Source organism: Gossypium arboreum, chromosome 4 (assembly GCF_025698485.1).
Source record: "Gossypium arboreum isolate Shixiya-1 chromosome 4, ASM2569848v2, whole genome shotgun sequence".
Classification (NCBI taxonomy): Eukaryota; Viridiplantae; Streptophyta; class Magnoliopsida; order Malvales; family Malvaceae; genus Gossypium; species Gossypium arboreum.
Genome location: NC_069073.1, coordinates 18,591,146 through 18,609,654, shown reverse-complemented (window position 1 = coordinate 18,609,654; position 18,509 = coordinate 18,591,146). Strand labels below are relative to the sequence as shown.

At 33.5% G+C, this 18,509-nt stretch overlaps 2 long non-coding RNA genes across 3 annotated transcripts; both read left to right on the top strand.

Annotated features, from left to right (window-relative positions):
• Positions 1–1,245: 1,245 nt before the first annotated feature.
• LOC108460131 (uncharacterized) lies at positions 1,246–10,082 on the top strand. Of its 2 annotated transcripts, none has more exons than XR_008281686.1 (5): positions 1,246–1,441; positions 1,572–1,718; positions 1,816–1,927; positions 8,873–8,957; positions 9,793–10,082. It is a non-coding gene; the product is annotated as an uncharacterized LOC108460131 (long non-coding RNA). The 2 variants fall into 2 exon arrangements; XR_001867473.2 differs by having other exon boundaries at positions 1,249–1,441; positions 1,572–1,722.
• Positions 1,982–2,358, top strand: LOC128291795 (uncharacterized). The gene is made up of 2 exons (XR_008281687.1): positions 1,982–2,070; positions 2,153–2,358. It is a non-coding gene; the product is annotated as an uncharacterized LOC128291795 (long non-coding RNA).
• Positions 10,083–18,509: the final 8,427 nt, after the last annotated feature.

Below are 18,509 nucleotides of genomic sequence, written 5' to 3'. Positions count from 1 at the left end.
AGATAGAAGGATAAATGTCCAACTGAATCTTTTAAGATATAAATCCCAACATACTCAATTATTGGCTCTAATCAACCCTCTAAGAAATAATCCTTGGCAAATTGAAGGGTGAAGAATGAATTCCAATGACTCATTGAAGAAAATCGAGAAGAAAACTACTTCTAAAAAGTCACAAGAAAGAAATCTTGCACAAAGAATCAAACTCTCAGAGTTGAAACTTTATTAATGAAAACCAAATGGTCTGCTTAATGAATAATGAAGAAGCCTTTATATAGGCTAGTTAAGTACATCAAAATAAAACTCTAAAGTATACTGAAACTCTAATTAATCTAAATAAGAAGTGGTTTTAATCTAAACTTTCTTGTTTGACAAATAAATATAAAACTCCTAAACAACTTAAAATACTTAAACAATATCCAAAATTCAGAATAAATAAATAATAAAACCTAATGAATACAATATTAGGCTCATATATAATAAAAATTAAGCCTAAAAATTGAACTCAATATGATTTAAACTTGAATTAAAACCCTGAAACTCATAATTTCTGTTATAATCCCGTCTAGCAATTTTGCTTGCATATTCTTCACTAAAATGGTCATAACTTGAGCTCCTGAACTTAAAATAGAGTGATTCAAAGTATGTTTCAAAGCATGTTTCAAAGTTAAGAGATAAATATTTGAACTCTATGAAGACATCTCAACCCAGAAATGCTTGGATCCCATCTAAAAAGTTGTCGCAAGTTTGCTGATTTCTCAAACTTGAAAATTGCTAGCTTCGGTGAATGAAATTTAATAAATTTCACCCCATCTGTGCATGTATCAAAACTATTTAAAAATTAATATATTTTACATCGTACTTGTTACAAATTATTACAACACATACGATTACAAAAGACATACTCTTAGGGCATAGTCCTACTAAACGCCAAATTTTTTAAAATATTCACTGTATGCATAGTGTCCTTTTACATCGCATCTCTAGCGCATTCCTGGTGTTGTCCTCTTAGCAACTCTCTTAAATAGCCATACTTGAAACATAAATATGAAATTAGAAATTTTGGAGGAACTTAGTGAGTTTTGAACACCACATACCATTTAACCTTCACCTTATCAGTTGTATAATTACAATTTTTATTTTGAAAAATATTAGTTGGATTTTATTAAGAATAAACCTAAGCCTAATAAGTACGATTGGGTATTGTATCAGTTACAAAAGTTAAAACCTAGCAAACCAAGCTTTCCCTAGAAGCATCGTAAAAATAACAAAAGATATCTAAAAAAAGTTAATTGCTATTTGGAAAACAGACACTATTAAGACTTTCCCTATTCTTCCCCTTCTCAATCGTCATTTCCTTTTCATCATTTCATGTGGTCTTAGGTATCCACTTCTGATCTTCTTCAATTATCACCCTCACACTGTCAGGCACTTCAAAACCCAAGTAAGTTTATTGTTCCTCTTTGATTCCTACAATTGCTAGCAAATGGGCTCCTTTATTTGCTATTCTTGAAACATGCTTGAAGACACAGTTCTGGTAATCCTCACTGAACTTTCGTATGTCTTTCATGTAGGCTCCAATTTATGACTTATCTGCCAATCAATTTTTGATTTTTTTGATCACCGACAACGAGTCTCCCTCAGTTTTTACCATTGAAAGGTTCAGATCCAAACCCATTTTGGTTGCTTGAACACATGCAATGGCTTCTGTCGTGAAAGCTGTAGGTATATTACTGTTGATCTGTATCTTTGCTCCCAGCACCTCACCATTCAAATCTCATATAATAATACTCGTGAATGACTTTTTGGCTTGTTCAGTATATGCAGCGTCAAAATTAATCTTCGTGTATAGGACTACCGGCGTTTTCCATCGTTCTTACCCCCTTCCATGGTCATTTTCCTTTCTTTCCAGGCCATCAATCTTTTAAGGGTAACTTCTAATAAACTCAGTCGTAGCAATCCTCATCTTTTTCTGGCCCTCATACACCTATCTATTTCTTTCGGTCCATGTGGCGCACATTGTACATTAAAAAATTCGACACTGGTTGGTAGAGTTCTGATAAAAAATTGCAGGTAATCTAGTCTATAAACTTTGAATTAGTTATCGACTATGGCCATATGAAATTAAATTGTTGCCAAATCTCTCTTGCCACAGAACAACCACGCAATACATGCTCCATAGTCTCTGCACCACCTGTACATCTCGGGCAAATCACAGATTCCACCAATCTCTTGTAATGGAAATTACTAAAAGTAGGAAGATAATTTTTTGTAGCTTTCCAAAATGTGATTTTCACTTTTTGAGGCAATTTCAAAGCCCATCATTTCTAGTAAAAAGTAGAATAGGCAAATAGATTGCAATAGCGATTAAGTACCATCGTACCTTTTAAAAGTAGCTTATAAGTGCTTTGCACGAAAAATCTCTTGAAGGTTCACCTCTCCACACCATGAAGTCCTCGTCTAAAAACATTGCTAAAGTAATTTGGAGGATTCTGTTCACATCACTCTCACAGTAGGTATCCCTTATTGTTTCCATTTTCCATCGTCTCAAAATAGGATCAATTAAGTCTGCTACTACATTGATGTTAGTATTGCTCACATCACTTTGGATTTTTAAGCTTTCAGTGCCCAACACCCACGTATCTTCTGACATCGAGATTTTTGTCCCCGTACCCATTCTCCAACACATACCCTCCTTGTGAAGTCTTTTTGCAGCCCATACACTTTTTTAGGTGTAGGAAGGTATATTTCCAAACCTTGCCTTTAAGAAATTAATAGTAAGGTAGTATTTTGCTTTCAAATTACCCTTGTTTTGCATGCAAAGCTAAATTAAGCTTGGTTAGACTCCTAAAACTCAAACCCCCATTCTCCTTTAAGTCACATAATCGAATCCACTCATACTAGTGTATTCCATGCTTTTTGTGTCCTTTCTGCCACAAAAACTTCCCTATAATACTTTCCATTTCTCCACCAATGGATTTTGGTAGTAGAAAACATGCCATTGAATAAGTTGGGATGGCCTGTAAAACAACTTTTATAAATACCTCCTTTCCTCTAACTATAAATTTCTGATTTCATACGGTCCTTCAATATTTGAAAAGCTCATTTTTTTCCCCTTCCCATCATGTTGGGCAATTAGACATATTTCTCCAGATTTTTTAACCCTCAAACATTTAGTATCCATACAACAAAATTTCTGTCATAAACTGGAGCTTTTGTACTATAAAAAATAGTACATTTTTCATAATTGACACACTGCCCAAAACATCTAGCTTTTTCATAATTGACACACTGCCCAAAACATCTTCTATATTCTTCAAGTATATTCTTGATAGTATTTGCCCCCCTTTCAATGGCTTCCTTGAACAAAATACAATCATTGACAAACATTAAATGAGAAATTTAAGGACCTCTTCGACATACCTTTTCCCTGTTTAATGAACCATAATGTTTTGCTAGTCTCATTAGAGATGAAAAAATAGGGACTCAACGAGTCCCTCTGTCGTAATCCTCTTACCGATTTGAAAACATATTCTTCTTCGCTGTTCACAAGAATTGAGTATGAGACAATACTTATGCATTTGATTATGAAATAAACCCACGAGTTTGCAAAATCCATGCGTAACATCATATCTCTTATAAAAGGCTATTCAACACAATCATAAGCCATACTCATATCCAGTTTCAATGTCATAAAACCTCTCCTCCCTACCCTTTTTTGCTTAAATGCATGTAAAATCTCGTATGCAAGAAGAACATTGTCCGTTATTAATCTTCTTGGGAAAAATGCACTCTGCGTTTCATCAATGCAGTGATCTAACACCTTTTAAAGATGATTGGCAACCGTTCTTGAGATCATTTGTACAAAATCATTCATAAGCTTATAGGGCGAAAATTCATTAAATTCGAAAGACGACTAATATTTGAAATTAGCACAATATTTGTAACATTTAGAGATTCCAATAACTAAATTAAGGATTTCAAGACAAAAAGTACAAACTTCCCTTCCAATAATGTGCCAAAGTTTTTGGAAGAAAAGAGTCAGAAAACTTTCTACCCTTGATGCCTTCGTTGGCCCCATATTTTTTAAAGCCAGATAAACCTCATTCTTTCTGTATACAGTAGTTAGGATCTAATTCATGCTATCTGTTATACATATATCCACTCCAGATAGAATGTAATCCACATTGCCAGTACCTGTTGTAGTGAAAAGGTTAGCAAAATAATCAGTAACAATTCTTTTCATCTCATGAATGTCTGATGTCATTCTCCTTCTTCATTCTAAAATCCACGAACACGATTCATATTCCTTCATTGAGAATCAAAATTAAGGAAAAAAGATGTGTTTTTATCACTCAATCTTAGCAGTTCGTAAGTGCCCTTTGTTCCCAGTACATCTCTTCTTTTTTGATATCCATATGATGGTGTATTTTGACATCAATCAATTCTGCCATTATCTCACCGTCTCTATCAAGCTTATTCAGATCCTCCAACCTTTTAGTAAGATTTCTTGTCAGCCTCACTCCTTTGTTTTTTTTTTATGTATCCTATTCTTGTAATCCTATCTTTAACATCTTTAATTTCTCCAACACCCCACCTGTGCCATTCTCTCATATTCTCCTTATTTCCTCTTCACAAGATTCCTTCATAACCCATCAATTCTTAAATCTGAATATTTTTTTCCTTTGTCTTTTGTCTATTTTGTTTGTTTCAATGAAAAGAGGACAATGATCTAAAAAAGAATAGAGTAAATGTCAAATAGAAAAATTAGTGAACATCACCATCCATTCAGCATTTGCCACACCCTTATCCAATCGTTCTCTAATATTCATCTTCGGTAAATTTCCCCTCTACCAAGTGACCATGTACTTAAATAGCCAATATCCGTAAGTTGACATTCCTCTAACACCTTATGGAATTCCTTTATGCTCCTTTCTTTTCTCAGCATTCCCCTTGATTTCTAAAAAGAATACAAAATCTCATTAAAATCTCTACAAACTAACCGAGGTAAATCATGAGTTTCTCCTAGCCATCGCAACAAGTCCCAAGTTACCAATCTATTATGACCATCTCGAGCCTCATAAAACCCCCATACTTTAGTGCCTCCCCCTCTTCCTGTATTATCACATCAATATGATTCATTGAATAACTTCGAACATCAATTATATAATTCCAATTCCATGTTAAACATAGTCCACCTCGTTACCATCTTCTTGAAATTAATTTTGTTTTGAAAACCTCATTTTTATGAAACCTTTCCATTTATTTGCTATTTAATTTAGTCTACATAAAGAAGACAAGTTGGGGATGCTAAAACTTCAACGTGTGCTGAAGCCTTGGAATAGCCCGCGGGTTCCCCAAACCTCAGACATTGTAGCTTAAAAGTATCATTGCTCCCAGTCGACTTGCCTCTTGGCAGCCGTCGATCTTAATTGGTTGTAAGCATCAGAGTGCTCAGTAATAGTTCCTAGTAAATCTGTCCAAACAGAAACATTAGAAATCATATTATTTGGATGAGGTTAGTTTTATCCATCCCCATTACCATTGGGCTTTCTTCTAAATCATGTTCCATTTCATTTTGACTTAACCCATTTGAAGCTCTCCCCTTTTTTTCCTCCCTTTAATTTGATGATCCTTCCAAAAAAAAGCCTAATATTGAATTGACATTATTAAAATTTCGCCCCAAATTGTAACATCCCAAAATAAGACTTAGTCGGAACAGTGGTTTCGAGACCACAATTTCGATATTAAAATATTTATTATATGATTATTATGAGGTCTAGAATATGAAAATATGTAATGTTAAAGTTTCATGAAGAAATTCTATGAGTAAGGTGTCCAATTGGAAAATAAGGACCAAATTGAATAAATTACAAAACTTGGATTCTAGAAGCAATTTGTATGAAATTGCTTTAGATTATTAATTAGCAATTTTTAAAGAGTAATTTGCTCAATTTTTAAATTTTTGAACAAAAATGGGCATGTATGGATAAAATTTCAAAGAAAGGGCTTAAAGGTATTTTGGTCATTTGGCTAATTAATGAAATAAAATGGGAAAATGAAGACAAAAATCGGCTCATGTTCTCCACCTAGCTGCCAAAATTTGAGAGCCACCATAGTTAGGGTTTTTTCATTTTTCTAGCTCAATAGTAAGGGCTCCCTAGCCTTGTTTTTAATGTTCTTCGTATTTTTGAAATCCCGGTAGCTTACTCTGTCTATTTCTACCCCTGTTTTGAGTTAGGGTTCATGTTTACAAAGTGATCCATGTGTGACATGTTTATTGTTTGATTTTTTATGGAGGAATATGAAAGTTGGATGTGTGATAAACATATTTTTCTAGGTGATTTTCATGAAAACCCCCTAAAAGGACCTTCTTGCAAAAGGTGTAAAATATGTAACAGTCTAATTTTCAGTGGTGTCGGAACAGTGATTCGAGATCACTAAATCCGAAAAATGAGTAGGAAATATTATTAATTTAGTGAGTATAAGTTAACTGTGAAGTTAGGAAAAATTTTGAAATAGTGAAATGTACAAAAAATATATATATATTAAAATAATTAGAATTGAAAACGAGGTATCGAGACCTCGAGAATTTTAAATCGAGCCATAAATATTTTTATAAATATTTATGGAGTGTTAATAAGTTAGTATTAAAGTTTCACAAGAAATTTTAAAATCTTGATAGCTAATTGAACAAAAAGGACTAAATTGTATCAAATGCAAAATTGTGAAAAATGATTAAATATCTTAAATGATAAAAGAAAGAGGGTTTAAAAGGAAAATAGACCCAAGGTCTATTTGGGCTGGACGGCAAGGGCATGAAATCACCAAGAAAATAAGGGCAAAATTGGAAAATTGCAAAATTTAGTTAATAAAGCTAGGACTAAAGTGGAATTATCTAGATTTCTCTTTATTTTTCTGCATTCTCATCAGCAAAAACACCATGGAAGAGTTCCCTTAAGCTGGTTTTTCATATTTTTACTGCAAGTAAGTTCAATTCTTGATTATTTCTTGAAATTTTTGTGTTTTTGTGACTTTTACAACTAGGTCCATTTGTTGAATTCATTAGTTCTTGATTCTATGAAAGAAATTGAAAGTTTCTATGAATATGTGCTGGAAGTATATGATGATTTGATATAGAATTAGAGCTTTAAATTGTTTATATGTTGATTTTATTGAAAGAATTGAATAGAAAGTGAATGTTTGAGACCTAAATTGTAAAAGAGTTTGAAGTTAGAGTTTTATGTAAAAATTCTAAATTTCAATAGTTATGAAATAACTTATAATGTTTAGGAAAAGTATTAATTGAGAAAATTAGTTTAATTGAGGGGTTAATTAAGTAAGGACTGAATTGTATGAACTGTGAAATTTGGGGCAAAATAAAAATCAACATTTTACACTAAAACAGTTTTGGACAGCAGCAATAGTCTTAACTTTGAAAAATTTCAAAATAGTAGAAATTTAATTAGAGGATAAATAAAATATGAAATTAAATCTTATTGAGTCTAGTTTCTTATAGAAGAAACAGTGTAAGCAATGGAATTGTAAATCATGAGATATAATAAGTTTTGTGAGACAATGTCAGAATGATTTCGGGTTCCCCTGTTCTGACTTTGGAAAATCATAAAAAATTGGAGAAAAATAATTAAGGGATTAAATTTATATGTTTAAAATCCTTAAAGAGTCTATTTTCAATAGAAATAAGCGGGAACATCATCCGAATCTCGTACGATGAGATAATTAATTCTTAGTGAAGAAGGGTCGGAACTGTCAGACAGCAGAACAGGGGAAACTTTAAAGAATAAACTGTACTTATTGGCTAAACCAAAAATTTTTAAAATTTTATGGTCATAAGATAAGTAAGTCTAGTTCTAGGGAAAATTAGCGGATCTTAATTTTGAGTTCTGTAGCTTAATATATAAATAATTTAGTGATTATGACGCAAATGGACAGTTTTGAATATACATAAGTAAATAGTGAAATTATTGATAATGTTACTTGTTGCATGTTATATAAATTAAGGATGTGGAATAGAGAGGAGGAGGAGGAAAATATGTATGAATATTCAGCTAGTATGACTAATTTGTATGTTTTAAGCTTATGGACTAAATTGAATAAAAGTAAAATTTTATGGGCAATTTTGTAAAAAAAAAGTTAGAAATGAGCAATTTGCATGTTTTATTATTTAAATTAAAAAATTGAGTGAAATTATTAATTTAGCTCAAGATCAGGGAAAAACATGTTTTAAGGATTAAATTGAAAAGTGTTGAAATTATGGAAAATTTTGACATTTTATAGAATTCATAGGTTGTTATCAATTTGTGTGAGAATAACGGCTGGAAATAAGGATTAAATTGCAATAATTTTATTTTATTTTAACCTAAGGATGAAATCGTCATTAATTAAAAGTTTAGGGGTAAAATGATAATTTTGTTTAAAGCATTAGTTGAATGTATTATAACATGAAATAAATGAAAACGACGATCAAATTTCTTTATAAAGATCCGGATGACTTGAATACGAGACTTGAACGTGGAAAAGAAAAGATATCGAATTAATGAAATATCTGATAAATGAATCGGTAACTCTGGTAATGCTCCGTAACTCTATTCCGGTGACGGATTCGGGTTAGGGGCGTTACAAAATATGTGGTAGAAATGTGAAATAAGTGAAAAATGTGGGCTGCCATAAGAGGAAAGAACATTTGGCTAGGCTTGGGTAATGTAGAAAATTCATGCATTTCATCATACGAGTCTAGGGACTAAATTGAAAATAATGTGAAAGGTAAGGGGAAAAATGATCATTTTGTCTGGGGTGAAATTTAGACTCAAAAAGAATAATATGAGGTATTAATGATTCATTTTTATTATTATAGACCTCGAGGAACAAATTTCAGAGGTCAATTGAGGAAAATGAAAGGTTTCAGATTAACCGAGATGCAAAATCGAAACGAGTACCAGGTAAGTTTGAATAACTTTTAAGTAATATTAATATGGCTAATTGCATGTGTTATGAATGCATGATATTTGGGTATAATAATGACATGAAAATCCATGAAATATGTTAATAATAATGACATGATGATAAATGTCCTGGTTGAAGTAAAAAGAGAAATTTGATGGATAAACCATGGCTTACATGACTTGAGATCCTGCATGTGTTCCAGAAAAGGATTTAGCCCGAACGGGTAATCTTTTGATCTCAAATATAGAAAAGATCTAGCCCGGACGGGTGTTCATTTAGTGATCGAGCCTCTCGAAGAATATGTGTGCATTACGAATTTAGCCTGGATAGGTAATCCAATTAGGGTCTGAATTTAGCCTGGATTGGTAATTCAGATTCGAGCTCATTACGGGTGTTTATCGCTACAAGGGATTTAGCCTGGACTGGTAATCCCGACATCACCCTATGAGTTTACATTACGGGGGATTTAGCCTGAACTGATAATCTCGTCGTATGATGTGAGGTTCGCGGGAGTGCGCACTTGAGATGATCACTCTTATGACTTGACAGTAAATGGATAATCCATCGAGATTTTTGAGAAACTCAACGGGATTAACATGAGATATAAAAATAAAAATGTTGAATGATGAGCTCATCTAAGACAAATTGCATGGTACATTGTTATGAGACTAACTTGTTGATTGGGTGTATATGATAGGGAAACCATTCCATGCTTGTTGGTTTTATTACCTAATATGGTTGTTTGCTAATTAATCAATAAGTTTACTTTCTAGTTGTTTGGGCTTACTAAGCATGTAAATGCTTATCCTTCTCTTTTTCCCTGTCTTCTAGAGCTCGTGGACTCGTGAAGATTGGGAGACGGTTGGAGAATCAACACACTATCATCTTGTCTAGCTTTGGTATATAGATACTCTTATTTTGTTCAATGACATGTATAGAGCTTTTGTTATTTTGTTATGTGTCATTTGATTAGCCACTACGAAGGCTTGTAAAGGTATACATATTCACTTGTATGTGGCCATGGAATTGGCTCATATTGATGTAGGTTATGACCTATAAATTTTATGCATGCTTGTGTTCAGTTGTGCTAGTGAAGGATGAAATATGTTATCACATTTAAACACATGTAATGTGACTAAATCACATGGGGTGATTAGGCCACAATTTGGCAATGAGTTAAGATAACGAGCCAAGCTTATTTGAGTTACAAGTCATGGAAATCCTTAATATAAAGGGGATGACCTAGCATGTATAAAAACCAATGAGACGAGGTTTACATGCAATGAGGCATACTAAGGTCATTTAAGAGTATATTTAGACCGTGTCAAGTGTTACTGAAAATTATAAGTGGATATGGTTATTAAAGGGTGACCTAAGGCTTGGAAAATAGCCCAATAAGGTCCACACGGGTAGACACACAGACGTGTGTCTAGACCGTGTGTGACACACGGATCGCTTCATAGGCGTGTGATATGGCCGTGTGTCCCCTGCACCTAAAAATTTTAAGTCAGAATGCATGGTAGTAAACACATGGGTAGAGACACGGCTGTGTGTCTCAATCATGTGGCGGGCACGACCTAACACGTGGGTGTTTGTCTTGGCCGTGTGCCCCTAAATGGATGCTGATGTCATAAACAAAATGCTCGATTTTTTAGACACGAGCGATCACACGGGCATGTGTTTGGCCGTGTGAAAACCCCTGTAAGTTCGAAATGAGAAATAAATTCTATTAATTCCACATGGGTAGGGGACACGGCCGTGTCCCAAAGCACACAAGCTGTGTATTGCCTCCACACGGGCATGTGAGGCTTGACCTAGCAAATTTTTCAGGAACTTTCCCAAGTTCTTGATTTGATTCCGGACCATTTTCAATGTATGTTTTGGGCCCCGTAGACCCATAATAGGGACACTAAGATGTTTGATTGGGTTTAAATTGGAACGAAATTTTATAACCTGTATTTCTGAAAATATTCGAGTACATGTCTGGTAACGTCTCGTACCTGGTCCCGGTCTCGAGACTCGGGTAAAGGGTGTTATAGAAATCTTCACTTTTTCAATTTACCCCTCTAGAATCTCAACCTACGTCCTTTTTTAGCTAAACGTTTTTGTCGTGAAAACTTTCCTCAACTGTGCTTTTAATGCGAAACTCCACCCCAATTCTACCTCTTTTGAGCCATGACTGATTCTTTTAGGATAAAAATTATCACTATGGCCTAAACACCCACACATGAAATAGCATAATGTTAACCTCTAATCTGAAAATTCACATAATTAAACTTTGAGGGAGAAATCATATTTTTTTCCATCTTTTCATAGGTCATTTGACATACACTTGAACCCGAATTTGAAGATAGTTTTTCATTTCCTAATTGACTTGTTTCGTATCATATTCTAAAAATTTTCCAATAAAATTTCGAAATTGGATTGCAACAGGTTCTGAATAAAACCTAGAAGGAGATCATGTACCTAGATTCAAGAGGATGAGAAAACCTATAGGATTTGTTTTGGATATTCATTTTCCCCTACTCTGTGAAACACCAGTAGATGGTTATTAAAAGTCTAAGGTCCATTAATCACTCATTCGATGTCTATTTCATGGAAAATTTTGTACAAAACTCACCTTTTCCCCAAATTAGATATTTGGACTCCCCTTAAAGATGCCAGAGGTTCGCCATTGTATTCTTCATAGCTGAAAGTTGAATGACACTTTCTGTAAGAAAACAACCTACTTGGAAGAGTTCATATGCCAATTATTGAGATTCTGAATCAGTCGAGAATAACATTGCCTCCTCTTCCCCTTTATCTATGCTTAAACTCGTTAACTTGTCATCATCTCTAAAACCCCTCCGTCTCTTTAAGTCAATATGTGCTTCTATTGCTTAAATAACATCAACATAGAAAAATGAAAGAAAAACAAAAAGAGAAAAGTAATCTGGAAGAAACGAAAACAAGAAAACTCGTGCAATAGTGAGCATAGAGAACATATGAAAAACGTGCTACAGAGAGCAGACAATACGCCACTTATTATTCCTAACATATCATTATTTGTCTAACTGGGCAGTTGACTCTAGATCTTAACAGGCAATACTACCTTTTTCCTTTTCTTTTCATACAACTTTTAATTGTTATTTTGAAGTAGTTAATCTCAGGAATTATTCTTGATGAATACCACTTATTGTTCATACTTTTGGTGTTTCTCACGATGAGCTTGCTAAATCAGATTAAAGATCGAGTCATATCTTGATTCTACCCACTACTTGCTCATATAGATGAGAAACACTCTAGATCATTCGGAAGAATTCCACACAATTTTATTATAAGGCACGAGACCTCCATGATAATGAACCACTCAGATTCCATCAGATCACAAATCAAGACATGATACTATTTTGTTACAATAAATATTAGATAACTCAAACTGATAGACTTTTATATTGAATACGCCCATATACTAAATTGATAGATAACTTGTAACATCCCAGGTCTGGTGGGTCTAAAGTTTTGGCATATAATAGTAAGCATTTTGTCTGTGAAGTGTTATCCGCCCAAGTGATTATTTTGGCGTATTCATTTATTCATTCAATATCCACTACATAGGAAAATAAGGATTTGATTTCATGACATTATGCTATATTAATGAGAAGTTTGTGTTTAGTGATAAAAGGTAAGTATGGGATAAGTATTCGCCAAAGGTATAGTACGCTAGGTTTGTCTAAAATACTATGCTAATTAGATTATAAGTAATTTGGTTAGAAATCAACTATATAGTCTAACTTGATAACTGTGAATGTAAGGATCTTAATTATGTTTCCTTTAGAACTGTAGACCATTCATTAAGAAGGCAAATTTTGAAACATGTTACACTTGTTAAGTTCCACTAAGTATTATGAGTCATATTTATATAGTGAGATGGGTTTTGAAAGAGCTTCTTCTTCTTCTTTCTTAAATAATGTTTTTTGATTTTTTTATATCTATTCCTTACTAAACTAGAAGCTAAGATTCTGAGTTCAACCGATTGTTATTTCATATCAGGGTAAGTATTTCAATTTTGCATGCTAAATTCTGAATGAGTAAGTCTGCATGTGGTTTTTAAACAGTAAGTTGTAAGTGTAAGGTTTTGCATGAGGTTGTCAGCGACTGAGATGATAAGTAAATTTGTATGTATATGAGTTGTAATAGTGAAATTAGGTTTTAAGTAGTGGTTGCTGCTGATTCGAAGGTGATGCTTGGATCTAGAGCTTAGAACTATAGTAGGTGAGCTAAGGTGAGTCTCTACCCTGACTTTCTTGTAAAAACTCTTCAATTGAAAGTATTTATATGTAGAGGATAATTATATCTATAATAATCGATAAATGGATGATTATAGCAAAGATAAAGTAAGAGTATGATGATATGTGAAAGGTTTTTTTGAGAAGAATTCTAATTGGTAAGAATGCAAGTATAGTTGTGATGCAAAAAGAACGTTAGTCAAGAAATATGATCACATCTAGGTAAGTAAGTAGCGAGAAATGTTCTATTGTGAAGCTCTGATAAGGTAATTATAATACTAATCAGACTGACATATTATGGATTGAAAACAAGTGTAAGACTATGAGGTAAAGGCTCATGGTAGCTTGAAATGATTTGGAATCATTCATGGTGTAACCTCTAGTAAAATGAGACTGAAATGGTAGAACACGATATAGGAATGTGTATAAGACCATGTGGTTAAGACTCATGGCATAATAAGATCTGTCTATATATATGCTCATGGTGTAGCTTTCGATAATGTGTAAATCAAAATGGCAAATCATGATACATGAAAATCTATATAAGACCATGAGGGAGAGACCCATGGCATCATCTATGATGTTTGTTGGGACAGTAAACACGAGATTCTGTATGATGCCTGTATGACGTGTTCTATTTGGCTTGTATGGTGTGATCTGTCGAGAATGTCGGGCAAGATTTGAATGTCTGTATTTATGGTAATATATGAATAAGTCTGTTAGTTTTGTAATAAGTACGATTGAGATAAGGTACTATTATACTCAGGGTCAAAGGTTGAGTAAGATATGTAAATTAATTGAATAAGTTATTGAAAAGAACTGTGCATCTGTATAATGATAAAGGTATCCTCCATGATAATCTAAAATTGTGGGATATATATGTGTATCTATGTGAGATCTAAGTATCTATCATTGTGAGTTCAACTAGGTTATGAAATGATTGAATCAAAGTTACTTGGAACCTATCACATCAAGGTTATGTCTGGGATATAAGGACTCCTTCTGAAATCCTATGAATTCTGGAACATGGGTATTATGAATATCTGTGGTTTTGAATGAAATTCGATAAGAATTTTTTTTTATATGTCTATGTAGTATATCATAAGTGTGGATTTGCATGATATTGAATTAAGGTATGAGTTGGTTAATAGTTTGTTGTTAACCAGTTCAGTGTAAGTAGTCATCAAATATAATGTATTTGCCTAATAGCTATGTTTGGGAACTATCGACCTAAGTAGAGAGTAACTATTAGACTATAGTCCATATGAAATTGATTCTGAAGGTATGTTCTGTTGAAAAGCACATAAGCAACAAAGAAAATCAAGAAATGTATTAAAGAATCTTCAGTAGCCAGTTAAGTATAATTGGTATCTTAAGAGTATGATAGCTAATGTACATGTGTGAATAAAACTGCAGTGGTATCCTTCTGAATAAAATGGTTCAGAAGTAAGATTGTTGCATAGAAGCAATCATAAGAAAATTTAGTGTTCCCCAAGGTAATTAAGTGATAAAGCTCACTAAGTTCTCCTGAACTTACTCTGTTTTTTATTGTTTCAGGTTTATAGTATGGATCTGCGCCAAGAGGGATGATGCCAGGCGTGCCAAGATTGCGACGAAATGGGCTATTATGCATACACTGGATATGTGGCATAATCTAGGAATACGTCTTACGAGTTTATCATTAATAGATTACTATGTTGTAAAGATATATATCAAGTTTAAAGTAAAAAGTTATTGTATAATACTTCATCTGTTTTCATATGCTAGATTTTTTAGTACAATTATTAAATAAAATAATTAGTGAAATAGAAGTTTGTAAATTGTTTGTTAAATTGTTAAGTATCGTGTGTAGTAACACCTGAGATATAGACTCGACGAATTGGGTTAGGTTGAGGCCATTACATAACTATGGCAGATACCCTTTTTGGACATACTAATTCATACTTCTTTTCAAGAAACTTCCCTTAGGACTTATTCTTAAGAACTTCTCACCAAATAACTTCGGACAAATCATATCTTTAACATAGACTTATTAGAGTATGCGACAAAGGCAACATACAAAATACGTCATATAGACTGTCAGAGTACGTCACAAAAGGCCACATACAGAGTACGGCACAAAGGCCAAATAGAATGCCGCCCAAGCACCCTAAGTGAATTGTCGTGTTTGCGGTATGGATTTGCCTAAACTTACAATAGTGTGAGGTTTGCCCATCATCACCCCAGGACATGCAAAAATCCTAGTCAATAAAAGTGACTCATCCGTCCTTTCCATAATATGCCATGGCCATGGAATTTCTTCAAATTTATCATGTCGTAACTCGTTTTTACTATCCCGACGGACTTCATTGAAAACTACCGCAGTGTCAAAACTCATATCTAAAAACCTCTCAACACTTAATTGCACCCTATTTCCCTAAATTTATCAATCAAACCTCATATATCTAACATAGGTACATATTAAACTTGGTTGTACTCATTTTCTTAACAAAATCATGCTCCATACACATTTCAAACACATATTATACGATCATGTATCACAATATACATATTAGACACACATATACAGTTGATTCATTGAACCATATACACCTATTCATATAGTCCATTGCACACTAGACTCATGAGGACACTATACCAAGACCTCACATATATTTTTCAATAGTCATTCAAGTACTCATGCACCGATATTGGAACATTGATCACAAAAGATTTATCTAGAAAGACTTGTAGGAGTCGAGAGTAAAGACTCACCTGAGACTCACATACTATAGCTACCAGCTCCAGAATCAGATATCAAATTTGAACCATTAACAACAATTGCTTAAAGAATATGAATTCACCATTAAAACCCATTTACATTCAGATTCCTAACATTTCATCTACAAAGAATCCCTATGCATGGCTTCTTATTCATAACTTATTCTCTATATAACATCCTTATTCTTAACATGCAAAATTACTAGACCTACCAGGAGATAGAACACCTTTTGTTTATTCCAAGAATCCTTAGCTTCCAGTTTACATAAGAAGAGCAACCAGTAAATAACATTTAATATTTAAGAAAAATAGAGAATTAAAGAATCATCTTGAAGGAAGAAGAAACTCTTCTCACGAACCTTCCTCACATGTATATATAATCCACTTCCGTTTAGTGAAATTTAACAAGTGTCAAGAAATTTTAGAATGTGCCCTTCCTAATGGCCTACAAAATCTAGAAAAATGCAAATGAGAGTCTTATACATATGCTATTTGACCAGTCAATTCAGTTGGTTTAAAACCAAATCTAGTTACCAAAACCTGAAATAGATATAGTTCAAACTTTAAGACCGAGCAACCCTGCCTCAAGATGTAGACCACCTCATCACTCCGAAAAGTCAGTGGTAGCCGAGGTGCAACAAAAGATTCAAATGTCAAATAGAAGTACGAGCACTGGCTAGAACACATGCTATTTGTGCAAGAGAGGATGCCTTTGCACCAGACATCATTACTGGTACATTTTCTATTATTGATACTAATTTTACTACTTTGATTGATCATGATTCAACGCATTCATACATATGCACGAGTTTAGTGTTTGTTAAAAATTTAACTTTCGATTCCATTGACTATATGGTTAAAGTTTCAAATCCCCTGGGCCAGTATGTGATGGTGGATAAAGTTTGTAAAAATTGTCTGTTAATGGGACGAGTTTATTGTTTCTTGGCTGATTTGATGTTGTTACCATTTGATAATTTTGATATAATTTTGGGTATGGACTGGTTAACTCAGCATGATGCAGTGGTAAATTATAAATAGAAATACATTGTGTTAAAATGTCAGAATGGTGAATTGCTCTGTATTGAATCTGATAAACTGGATGGGTTGTCTAATGTGATCTCAACTATATCAGCATATAAATATATCAGAAAAAGGTATGATGCCTATCTTGCATATGTGTTGGAAACCAAAGTATCCGAATTGAAGATTAAGTCAGTGTTGGTTGTTTGTGAATTTCCTGATGTGTTTTCGGAAGAATTACCCGGATTACCACTAGATAGAAAGGTGGAATTTTCCATAGATCCTGTTCCTAAAACAACACCAATATCTATAGCACCTTACAGAATGGCTCCTACTGAATCAAAAGAGTTGAAAGCACAGTTGTAAGAATTGACTGATAGAGATTTTGCTCGACCCAGCTTATCACCTTAGGGTGCAGTAGTTTTATTTTTTAAGAAGAAAGATGGGCCGTTAAAGTTATGTATTGATTATAGACAGCTCAACAAAGTCAGAATAAAGAATAAGTATCCATTGCCTCGTATTGATAACTTGTTTGATCAGATGAAAGGTGTCACTGTATTCTCGAAAATTGATCTTCGTTCTGGTTACTATCATTTATGGGTGAAAGAATCAGATGTACCAAAGACAGCCTTCTGAACCAGGTACGAACACTATGAATTTCTGGTGATGTCATTCGGCTTAACTAATGCACCTGCGGTATTTATGGATCTGATGAACAAAATTTTCATATTGTATCTGAATAGGTTTGTGGTGGTATTTATTGATGATATTATAGTATATTATCGACATGAAAATAAACATACTGATCATCTGAGAATTGTACTACAAACTCTGCATGAGAAACAACTATATACTAAATTCAGTAAATGTGAATTTTGGCTTCGAGAAGTCGGCTTTCTTGGACATATAGTATCTACAGAAGGTATCAAGGTGGATTTGAATAAAATTTTAACTATTGTTAATTGGAAGCCATTGAAAAATGTGTTTGAAGTCAGAAGTTTTTCTGGGATTAGCCGGTTATTATCGGAGGTTTGTGAAAGGGTTCTCAATGATAGCCTCCCCAATGACATGCTTGTTACAGAATGATGTGAAATTTGAGTGGTTTGATAAATGTCAGCAGAGTTTTGACAGACTGAAAGCCTTGTTGATTGAAGCACCTATACTAGTTCAACCTGAATCGGGTAAAGAATTCGTAATTTATAGTGACGCGTCATTAAATGGTTTAGGCTGTGTCTTAATGCAAGGAGGTAAAGTAATAGCCTATGCTTCTAGACATCTAAAACCACATGAAAAGAATTACCCAATACATGATTTAGAATTGATAGCTATTGTGAAAATTTGGTGACACTATCTATTTGGTGAAAAATGCCACATATTCACTAATCACAAAAGTTTAAAGTATTTGATATCACAGAAAGAATTGAACTTGAGGCAGCGTAGGTGGCTGGAATTATTGAAAGATTATGATCTGGTTATCGATTATCATCCTAGAAAAGCCAA